The 12508-nt window shown below is 35.0% G+C and overlaps 1 long non-coding RNA gene across 2 annotated transcripts in view; it reads left to right on the top strand.

The window, feature by feature from the left end:
• Positions 1-12508, top strand: part of LOC307182557 — a 585550-nt gene that overhangs the window by 501535 nt on the left and 71507 nt on the right. The gene's annotated exons all lie outside the window — the stretch shown is intronic.

The following is a 12508-nucleotide window of genomic DNA, read 5'->3' as shown; positions in this document are numbered from 1 at the left end:
TCTAGATAGTTCACAACCATCTCAAGGCTCAGGATACTCATGTGCTAAATGTTAAGTAAGTCCTACTTTATTGCAGAATATTTATAAAAGTTAGTTCCATAGATGAAGTTGAACATTAAAATGAACTGCATTGATAACAAAGAAATAAATGTGTCAAGTAGAGTCTACAATTTCAGGAATTAGTGCAAAAGTAAGGAAAAGGTATGGAAAAGGGGGGGTATCCTTAAGTTTAGGGAAGGTATGCCTTAATTATAGGCAAGCAAGAAAGAAACCGTGATGTGGAAAAATTACTGCTTCAAGGCCTGAATGGAATTTAACTGATTTAGGTCATAGAGAAAGCAAGAAGGGATGATATCTGCAGCATACTTTAAGAATTAAAACAACTTTCATTTTATTAATTTATTTTATTTGCTTTGGAAAAATATATCTGGAAAATATAGGCAGTGTCTAGAGAAAAACAGTGAATTAGATTCTGTGGGAGTAAGACAGTTTCAAGTTATTTAATCTTGGATTTCCAGTGTTACATAAATGCAAAATAAAACAGGTGGTGCAAAACTTTATCTAGGTCATGCTCCTCTGTTGTTTTAAATCATTTCTATTGAATTAGGCTGGCTGATACATATAGTGCATGCCTGTTTACATTGTTTTAAAACATGCTTAGAGTTGGGTGGAATTCCTGAAATTTAAGAGAACAATGAAGTCAGGGATAATGATACTTCTTTCGAAACAAGAATAAATGTGAAATACCTGTTTTTTAATGGATATTTATACACTTAATGCAGAGATATATTTATTAGAAAGTTCTAATAATTGTTCACTTTCATGTTAGTGAAAGGGAGGCATAAGACATACTCATAATGATTCAGCATGGAGCTAATGGAGAATATCCCTTTAATCATGAGCTTATGCATCTCCTCCTACTCATCCAGTGCAAGAAGTGCTGATAAGCAGTAAAATGGACAGGTTTAAATTTCAGAATTGTCTGCATTTTGGAGATATTAATTGTTAGGAATTAAAGATAGAAAACAAGGAAGAAAAATTTTAAAAGTGACTTGTCAATTGGTGAACTGAGTGTACACTTTGCTAATCATGACCCCATTGCCTTTTTTAAAAAAAGAAATTATTATTAAATTGTTCAGTTAAACTCAATATTTGTTAACTAAGCATATATCTTTTTCTGTACCTCTATACCTACCTATATGTCTTTATCTTCATCTATATCAACCAACATTTATTGTTTGTTGTACTCAATTTTAAAATGGCATTTTTCACAGAACTAGTACAAATTATTTTAAAATTTATATGGAAATACAAAGGACCCCAAATAGCAAAAACAACCTTGAGAAAGAAGAATAGAGCTGGAGATATCATGCTTCCTGACTTCAGACTATACTGCAAAGCTACAGTAATCAAAACAGTATGGTGTTGGCACAAAAACACACACATAGATCAATGGAACAGGATAAAGAGCCCAGAAATAAACCCACACACCTATGGTCAATTAATCTATGACAAAGGAGACAAGAATATAGTCTCTTCAATAAATGGTGCTGGGAAAACTGAACAGCTACATGTAAAACAATGAAATTAGAACATTCTCTAACATCATATACAAAAATAAACTCAAAATGGATTAAAAACCTAAATGTAAGACCAGAAACCATAAAACTCGTAGAGTAAAACATAGGCAGAACACGCTTCAACATAAATCACAGCAATTTTTTTTGGATCCATCTCCTAAAGGAAAGAAAAGCAAAAATAAACAAATGGGACCTAATTAAACTTAAAAGCTTTTGCACATCAGAGCAAACCATTGGACAAAATTTAAAGACAAACTACTGAATGGGAGAAAATATTTGCAAATTATATGACTGGTAAGGGATTAATATCCAACATATATAAACAATTCATAGAAGTTGACATCAAGAAAACAAGCAATATGATTAAAAAGTGGACAGAAGAACTGAAGAGACATTTTTCCAAAGAGGAAATGTGGATGGCCAACAGGCACATGAAAAGATGCTCAACATTGCTAATCATCAGGGAAATGCAAATTGAAACCAAGATAAGATATCACCTCACACCTGTCAGAGTGGCTATTATGAAAAAGATCACAAATAACAAATGTTGGTGAGGATATGGAGGAAAGGGGACACTCCTACATTGTTAGTGGGAATGTAAATTGGTGCAGCTATGGTGGAAAATAATTTGGAGGTTTCTCAAAACACTAAAAATAGAACTACTGTAAGACCCAGCAATTCCACTCCTGGATATATATCCCGAAAAACCCAAATCACTAACTAGAAAAAATACAGGCACCCCAATGTTCATAGCAGCATTATTTACAATTGTCAAGATACAGAAGCAACATTAAGTGTCCATCAACAGATAAATGGCTAAAGAAGATTATGCTAAGTGAAATAAGTCAGAAAGAGAAAGACAAATATGGTACGATGTCACATGTGGAATCTAAAAACTACCACAAATTAGTGAATATAACAAAAAAGAAATAGACTCCCAGATATAGAGAACGAACTAGTAGTGGTTACCAGTGGGGGAAGGTGGGGGAGGGGCAATAGAGGGATGGGGGAGTGGGAGGTACAAACTATTGGGTTTAATTAGGCTCAAAGTTGTATTGTATATCCCGAGGAATATAGCCAATATTTTGTAATAACTGTAAATGTAGTAAAACCAAAATTTTAAAAAATGTGTTTTTTTTTTTTCCTCAATGGATTCTATTTTTCCCCATGTAGACCTTTTTTCAGCTGGTGTTATGTTGAGATATTTCAACTGAGGGAGATACTTGACTTTTATATATAACAGACTGGAAGGAGCAACTCAATTTATCACATTGATTTTTACTTAGATGGGCTCCTTTTCATGTGTCTTTTAATTTAAGGCCAATTTTGTAAAGGATTTATGTTGAATTTTCTTAGCTTACCATGTGTCTTGTAATAAAGGTACATATTAATAAATTTACCTTGATGCTTTTTATTCTGCTTATGACATAATTTCTTTTTATTATAAAACCTATTGGCTCTCATCCTAAAATTAGAAGTCTTACTAGAACCCAGAAGGATAATATTCTGTTTATCTTACTTATCATATTTTCAACTAGTCATTAAAAATCAATTGTATTTATTATTGTATCAATTGTATTAGTGTATCATTCAATATTACTGGCTTTAAGTTTTTGACTCTGTTACTCCTACATATTGATTATGAATATATCAAATAAAGTCCTGGGCTTCCCTGGTGGCACAATGGTTGAGAGTCTGCCTGCCAATGCAGGGGACACGGGTTCGTGCCCCAGTCCGGGAAGATCCCACATGCCACGGAGCGGCTGGGCTTGTGAGCCATGGCTGCTGAGCCTGCGCGTCCGGAGCCTGTGCTCCGCAACGGGAGAGGCCACAACAGTGAGAGGCCCGCATACCGCAAAATAAATAAATAAATAAATAAAGTCCTAATGGTCTTAGTATTAAATTTTTTATTAAAATGTGTCTGTTTTAAGAATAGATTTTATGACAAATTAAAAGGAAGTCTATTTTAAACTATATCCCCTTATCTCCATTTATTACACAAAATTAATTCACAAAAAAATTGTTGAGTTCCATAAGGGCAAAATGATAAATCATGAAATGCACCACACCTCTTAAAATTTCTCACAATTACAAAATTGCCAAATTGGTGGAATAGCTGCTATTCACTCTGATTTGTAATACACTTAAAAAACATTATGTGCCCATAGATGAAATAATATTTTTTGCAGATGTTTGGGGTTCTGGAAGAGGGGAATAAATTTAAAGAGGGTGAGAGATGTAATTGTGACATATTCTTAACTGATTCATGTAAGTTGGGTATGGGAAGGGCATTTGGGTAATCCCTTAGCATATTTTAGCATATAAATTTTTATGAATTACCACTCAAGAGTCATTGCTTGTTCCTTAGGTTAAGCAATTTCTTAGATGGTACCAGTAGGTAGTTGGTTCATCTTTTGTCCATTATTTTTTTATTTGAAAGGCTGATGCTTTCATGAAAAAAATCTATTTCGTGTTGCTCTAGAAAATGAGTTTGTCCAAGGTGTTAATTCTGGATGGTGCTGATTTAAAATATTATCTCCTTTTGTGGCAAAAGAGACAGTAGTTTTAATAGTTGTACAAGGTGCATGAAAAGGTGTGATTTTTTTTTAATTAAAAAGAATTTTTAATATCTTTATTGGAGTATAATTGTTTTACAATGGTGTGTTAATTTCTGCTTTATAACAAAGTGAATCAGCTATACATATCTCCCTGTGCTATGCGGCTGCTTCCTAGCTATCTGTTTTACATTTGGTAGTATATATAAGTCCATGCCACTCTCTTACTTCGTCCCAGCTTACCCTTCCCCCTCCCTGTGTCCTCAAGTCCATTCTCTATGTCTGCGTCTTTATTCTTGTCCTGCCCCTAGGTTCTTCAGAACCTTTTATTTTTTTTGATTCCATATATATGGATAAAGAAGATGTGGCACATATATACAATGGAATATTACTCAGCCATAGAAAGAAATGAAATTGAGTTATTTGTAGTGAGGTGGATGGACCTAGAGTCTGTCATACAGAGTAAAGTAAGTCAGAAAGAGAAAAACAAATACTGTATGCTAACATATATATATAGGGATGTGATTTTTGATATAGAAAATATACTGTCTATATCCAATGTCAATAAGTAACATAGTATTGTTGCACATTACAAGTAATTTTTTCCATGAACCCCTTATTTTCTTCTATTGAACACTCTATATTTCTCTTTCTTCATAGCCATGTTTCTTCAGTCTGTTTGCTGTTTCCAGTTTCTTATGTCTTACTCAAATTTCTACCAATTGCATTCTGCCTTCTAGCACAAGCATTCCACTAAAACACCTCTCTCTGAAGTACCAGCAATTTCCTTATTGCCAAATCCAATGGGAAACCTTTCATTGTCCAATTTTGAGGTGTTAATTTATGTTGAGTTTTTTTTTTTTTTGCTCCCTGTGTTTAAAAATTTTCCTTCCATACTTTTAAGATGGCAGCATATCCTGAGATAATACCATCAGGAAAGAGTCGGTGACATAGTAGAAAAGAAAAATACAGACTTTGCCTCCAAAGTCTTATTTTAGAAATGTGAATGACATAAGAAAATGGATCCATGACTTAGACACCATGTTTTGGAGAAGTTCTTGTGAAAGATTTTGCTTCAGTTTTGCAGAAGGGAAAAGAGAGACAGGTTTGTGGGTCCCAAGAGCCCCTAAAAAAGAAAGAACATGTATTATTTTTTCAGCAATAGTTTGGGAGAATCAAGAGCACCCTGAGCAGGAATAATTATTTGGACTGTCTGGATTATTTACCCATCAGTAGCCTCGCAAATATTCCCATATTCTAAGCGTGGCCCAAATATAAAAGAGAACTCACCATGGGTCATGTGAAAAGGTAAGGTAGGTGTCTCACGGGTACAATGTATGAGCAAAAGATCCCTCACAGGTGGTGGCAACCTTAACACTAAATCTTGGAAACTAAGACATAATTTTCAGAATTGAAGAAAATGACTGAGATTGAGAGTTCTGCCAATCTAATCAAATTATGAGTTCCCCATCAAAAGTAAAGTTTGTAGAAAATCTTTCTTGCACTTCTTAGGTGTTATGAACTGAATGTTTGTGCCTACCCCGGTCCCCTGCAAATGTATATATTGAAGCCCTAACCCCGCAAATGACGTTGTTTGATATTTTTTTTGCAGTAGATTATTATATCTTCATATTCAACTGAGTCCTTGCAATAGACTCCTGTATTCAAGCTAAGAAATGAACTTATTCTGTCATGTGGTCTTAGCTTTAACTTGGACCTCTTTAAAAACATTTTTCCTACCTAGACTCAAGATAATAATATATGCTTATTTTAGAAAATGTGGAAAATCAATACAAATAAAGGTTTTGATGACTTTTTACTAAAATTTTGAGTATTTCATTCCAGATTTTTAAAAACTGCACCCATTGCTATTAACATAAGTGTAAAATGAATAATAGCTAGCATTTGATAAACATTTACTATGTGGCACACTCCTTTAAGAGCTCTACTTGTGTGGATTCAATGGATACTCACAATGGTATGAGGGAGATGCTATTACTATATCTGACTATTTGTCTAGCATAGAGTCCCAGGAATAGAAATCTTTGGAGTAAAAAATTGATACATTTCATAACTCAATTTGTGCTGTCAGATTGTACTGTAGAATATTGGATTGATTTATGCTTCCTGCAGGATTATGTGAAAGTGTCTATTTACTCAACTTGTACCAACAGTGGTTTTTATTATTATTTTTTAATCACTGAAAATATATATGTCTGGTAGGTTAGGAGCTTCATCTCATTTTGGGGTGGATGGTATGCTGTTCTGCACATCTATATCACATGACGGGGATCCGAAAATAAAAATTCCTTGTTCATAATTCTTTTAGTGTGTTCTCTAGCAGTAGGCACTATTATAGTCCTTTATTTCCTTATCCATTAATTAAACAAATAAATCATGGCAACCTCAGCTCTTTCTTTGCTGTTAAAATGCTTTTCTACTTTTTATAAAAGGTCTATATAATTTTGATATTTGTGCAATCTATTATTCCTGGAAATGGAGAAAGGAGTTAAGCTATGACATTGGTGACAAAATGTCAGGAGTCTTCATATTTAGATGAAAAGTTTTCGATACTACTTGAATGGTGCAAACCATCACAAGTCAGGGATATCTTCAGCTTCTCCTGTTATAAACAGGAGTCATCCTTCATTCTTCCCTCTCCCTCCCCACCCTATCCTCATTCAGTCCATCATCAACTCCTATCAGGGTGGCCATCACAACATATCCCAAATCTGTCTCCTTCTCTCCGTTTCCTCTTTTGTCACTCTCAATCAAGTCAAAGTCACCTCTTGCTTAGACTCCTTGTAACTGAGCTCCCCGCTTACCCTCAAAGTCTGATTTTCTATTTTTAGAAATTTTTTACAGCAACCATGATTATTGTAGGTCATTTTACCTTCTCAAATTATTCGTGGCCCTTCCCTGTAAAGGACTATGTATACTTCCTTGCCCCACTTTTTAGACTCTGCCGTATGAGTTGCTTTGCCTATTAGAATGCGAGTGAAAGTGTTGTCTGTCACCTCTGAGACAGAACTTGTAAGGACATCATGTGGTGGTACCATTGCTAATTTTCTTTTCCTGCTAGAACAATGAGGCCCTAGACAGGGCTTGTTTCTGCCGTCTGGATCTCAGAGTAAAGAAGAAAAGTGGTGTGGACCCACAGCAGACTGTAACGTAAATTCTGTGGTTTTACGCAGCAGCTCACCTAAGTTTCATAATATAAAACAAATACTGTTGCTTTCCCGTTTCAACCCTGGAAAGGTTTCTTATCACATTTAGGGCCGACTGAAAACTCCTTATCATGGCCTTTAAGGCTGTCTATTATATAGACCCTGCCTACTCCCAGAGTTCATCTTACACAGTTCCTTTTACATTTCCTTGTTCAAGCACAATGACATTCATCACAATTCTAGAACCAACAATCTTATTCCTGCCTTATGGCCTCTGGAAGAGGTGTTCCCGTCTCACAATGGTGCCCTTCCCTCATGTGTGTCACTCTCTGTTAGTTCATCCCATTTTGTTTCCTTCACAGCATTCTTTATTATCTGGATGTCTCTGGCTAATTGATTATTTTCTCTCTCCTCCCTCTAGAATCTAGAAGCAGGGGCTTAATGCATCCTGTATCCCTCCTGCCTAGAATGAGACTTGCCCTGCAGGAGGTACTAAACAAACATACTTTAAATGGGAAAATGAATCTGATTCCCTTTGCCAAGTGAATTTTGGTCCTAATAAAAATGCTATTTCCCAACTCTCAGCTTTTCCCATAGCATTTTCTTTTCACTGAATATATTTCAACATGTCTTAAATTAGAAAATATTACCCACTAAAACAACCAAACCAAACAAAAAAAACTCTTGAGTGTTTCTAGAACACGGTGGCCATGACTTTATTTCAACACATTCTCTTATGCACTAAAATTGTTCTATGGTTCCCCCACTGGGTATATATTTGTTCAGGGACAATGAGAGCAGAGTGCGATGGTGAACTGCTCAGGAACTGAAGCCAGATGCTCAGGTTCAACTCTTGGCTCTGCTGTGTATCAGCCATGTGCCCTTGGGAACTTCCCTGAATCCCTTTGAGCCTCAGTTCCCCCATCTGTGAAATTTAATTTGGGCAGCGACAGCATGTACCTTACAGGCCACTATGAAGATTAAAAGGGTTCATATGTGCAAAATGTTTTCAACAGGGCTTTCACGGAGTAAATGTTACATAAGTTTGGGTAAGTAAAAAAATTATGTCGTATTCATTTTATTGCTGCAGTCCCCGGAACTTCACTGCTGAATAAATGCTTTTTGAAATAAATTGAACCAAGTTTCAGTTTTTAGGTCTTAGGCAGAAACTTTGACTTCCCTAGTGATAAATTTATTGTGTTTCCATTCAAATGTCAGTGGTCCACAGCATACTACAAGGAGTGTTGAACAAGGAAGAGATAGTGAGAATTTGATTTTTATATACTGTTTTTGGAGGTAGAGCTGATATGACATGCTAAGAAACAGAGTATGAGGTGTGAGAGAAAGAGAAATATTAGAGGTGACAGAGTCTTCTATCCCAGGTATTTGGAGTATGATGCTTTCTACTGAAAAGGTGAAATCTTGGGGCTAGAAGGTTTGAGGGATGAAGAAAAAAATACAATTCTGTTTTGGCAATATCAGCTCTGAGTTATGTATTTGACTTCCATGTGCAGTTATTGAAGGCTTTTGTGTACTGTTGCACATAAACTCTTGGGCTCAACAGAAAGGTTAGGACACTAAAATCCACGAGACACGAGATCATCTTGGAAGAAAGAGTAAATACAGGTGAGCTCTGGGTGAATTTCTGAGCTCTCAAACATTTATATACTTAAGGGCCAAGTGGAGAAGGTGGAAGGGTCGTTGCTTCTTAAAAAAGAGTTGCCAGAGATGTTTGGGGAGTGAGTGTTAAAAAGTTATATATGAATTTGCTATCACTTTCAAGGAGGTAATAGTCTAAAATGGAGTTGCCTCCACATCACAAATATTTTGAGAATATATAAGATCTAAGCTTTGCAAATAGTGCTAAATTGTCAACTAAATTCTTTCATGTTCCCCCCTCATTAGTATTCAACCATAGAGTTTTCCAAGTAGAGAAAGTTCTTGAAATTATTTACATGCATTTTAATTGAGGAAGAATTTTCAGATGTTTCAAAAGTTCCACACTTTGTGAGAGTATACAACATTAGTTTTCTGTGAGCAATTAAATCAGAGCAATAACAATTATTTTTCTGTACAATTAAAAAATCTCTGTTTCAAGAAAAAAGCCCTGGATGCTGCATGCTCCTTGCTTGTTTTCCGGGCCATCACTGTCCATTTTTATAGCTTTTAGTGCTCTTATTTTTAGCTAAAATTGTGTCATGTCTATCAAGAGTAATTTCCATATCTTTAACTTCCCACTTCTGTAATCAGTCTCCTGTGAATTTTTCAATTTCAATTGAGGTCATTGTGGTCTGGATCACATCCAATTTACTACAAATGTCTCTGGCATCCTTTCCATGCAAGTCTGACATGTCGAATACACCTGTTCTTTGCCATCTTAGGAAAACAGTAGATCTTAAATGTTGAAATGTCTTTAATTTTTCTTTTTGATTTGCAAAAATTGGATGACAAATTTAAAATTATGAATGATCCAGTTTATTCTTGTTTTATTTTTGCATGTTTTACTTCTCAATACTAATGATGTCATAAATACATAATAGAACGTGTTTCAGGGTCTGTAGACAAAGAAAAATTAGTTGTTTAAAAAAATTATTATATTCCCTTTTATATATTGTTGTGACATGAATCACTTCTTATAATTAAGGACTATAGGTATCAGCCCTCATCCAATCCTGAATACCCTTACAAGCCTCATATAAAATCTCAAAATTAATAGAAGCAGAAGCATTAGAAGCATTTTGTTATTTTTCTCAAAGAGACAAAGTGTAAGATGTTTAATATTTTTGAATGCTTTTTTCGAAATTGTGGTTACAGAGGCAATTAAACCTGCCTAAATTAAGCAACCCTGTCTCTTGGAAGGTTATTATGTCAAATAGAAAATCTCTTAAGTCAATTTATGAAGGATTAGATACCTGGAGGGAATATTTTATACTGTTAAATTAGCTTTCTCACAGGAGCTAGAGGAAAGTCAGATGAATGTCTTTTTATTTATAAATTGAAATCTCTAAACTGGATTTCATTTCTCTTATTAACCAACAGAAATTCTGATGTGCAAAGATTTTATAGACAATTAAGAAACAGTGCTAAGAGAAATCATAAGTATGAAACTTAACATCTCACAAAATTTAAGATACTGAGTTTATGCTAAACATATACAATTTAGTGGGAAACTAAATGACTACTAGACACCTCTAAAATAGGGATCTGGTGTCCACAGATTGTAAATTGTCAGATGTTATTTTGGGATTGTATTTTCCAAGATTATTTTTAAAATGAGAATAAAGTTGGCAATGTAGCATTTTTAAGAGACAACTTATTATTTAGGGATCTTAACCTATAGGTAGATTTTGAAATCTATGTAGGCCACAATGAAGATAAAAGAAATAACTGTAACATGAAAGGAAGTATCTCAATTCTGCTCACCACTGTCTCTCCAGTACTAACACAGAATCCAGCACATTGAAAACATACAAAATATATTTGTTGAATGAAGAGAAAAGCACACACACACACTCACTCTCACACTCATACATGTACTCACTTCATATAATCATTCTTTCTCTACAGAGTTGTCCCAAAGACCCCAAGCTGGTTTCCACAATACTTTGATCAGCAGAGCTAATCATGCTCCTATAGAGACCCTGTCCCCGTCCTTCCTCACTTCCCAGAAATTCCAGCCATAACACTACAGAATGCCAGAGAGACCAGTCCCAAGTAGAATTGGAATCCATTATCTATTGAAACAACAATCAGGCTTAGGATGATAATGCCAATTAACCTAATCACAAAAAGTCCAAGTTTCCCAGGTCATTTCTGATCACCAGGACTCTTACTGTCATATTCAAGCTGTCCTGATTCTACATCCTTTCTTAGACTCTCAAAACTTCCAATGTGCTCTCTAGAAACTCAAATTTCCTTATAAACTTAAGTTCTTCTTTGAACAATCCCTTCACTTCCCATGAATTACCTAGACTACAGTTTGTAGAGACTCCCCTTGCTTATCATCACCCCCCAGGCCATTGTGACCACCTACTTCCTAGCAAGTTCCTGCTACCTTGATACTCGCACCACCATGTCTATCTCCAACTACCATTTCACTGAAGTCATCCATAGTTCTTTGACTCTATATCTGTATTCCCTTCTCTACTTTATTTCTTGCATCCATTTAAATCAGGATTTCAGACATTGCCAAATCCAAAGTTCTATATTCAGTCCACAACCTACTCTACCCTCAAAACTATCTGATTCAGTCAGTCACTCATTCTTGAAACTCTTTCTTCACTTTGTCATGGAGACCACACACTCCTCTTTTTCTCCAACTTCACTTTCTTTCCTGAGCTTTAATGTCTTTATCATTTTACACTCTAAATATTATGATGTCTCATGACTTAGACCATGTACTTCATGTCTATTCTCTAAGTCATGTCATGGAGTCCCATACTTTTAAATTCAATTTAAAGATTAATGACTCCTAAATTTGTATCTCAAGTCACATCTTTTTCCCTGAGGTCCACATTCATATATCCAATATCGAACTTGATATCTCCATTGGTAGTCTAACAAGTGTCTCGAACTCAGTATATCCAACTATAGTTTATTGAACCCTGAACCCTGCTACTCCCCATCTTAAGGAAGGTCATCACCATTCACCCACTTGCCCAGGGAAAGGACCTTAGAGACTTTCTTCTATCCCCTTTATAAAAATTTTTATTTTTTAATATTGGAGTATAGTTGATTTACAGTGTTCTATTAGTTTCAGGTGTACAGCAAAGTGATTCAGTTACACATACATATATCTATTCTTTTTCAAATTTGTTTCCCATTTAAGTTATTACATAATGTTGAGTAGAATTCCCTGTGCTGTAAAGTAGGTTCTTCTTGATTATCTATTTTATATATAGTAGTGTGTATATGTTCATCCCAAACTCCTAATTTAAGCCTCCCCCCCCCACCTTTCCATTTTGGTAACCATAAGTTTGTTTTCTGAGTCTATTTCTGTTTTGTAAATAAGTTCATTTGTATCTTTTTTTTTAGACTCCCTATGTAAGTGATATCATATGATATTTGTCCTTCTCTGTCTGACTTACTTCACTTAGTATTTATGGTAATCTCTAGGTCCATCCATGCTGCTGCAAATAACATTATTTCATTATTTTTTGTGGCTGAGTAATATTCCATTGTATATATGTACCACATCTTCTTTATC

Source organism: Stenella coeruleoalba (genome assembly GCF_951394435.1).
Source record: "Stenella coeruleoalba genome assembly, chromosome: 1".
NCBI classification, from domain to species: Eukaryota; Metazoa; Chordata; class Mammalia; order Artiodactyla; family Delphinidae; genus Stenella; species Stenella coeruleoalba.
Note: the sequence above shows the minus strand (reverse complement) of the source record. Positions and strands in the feature narration are given on the sequence as shown.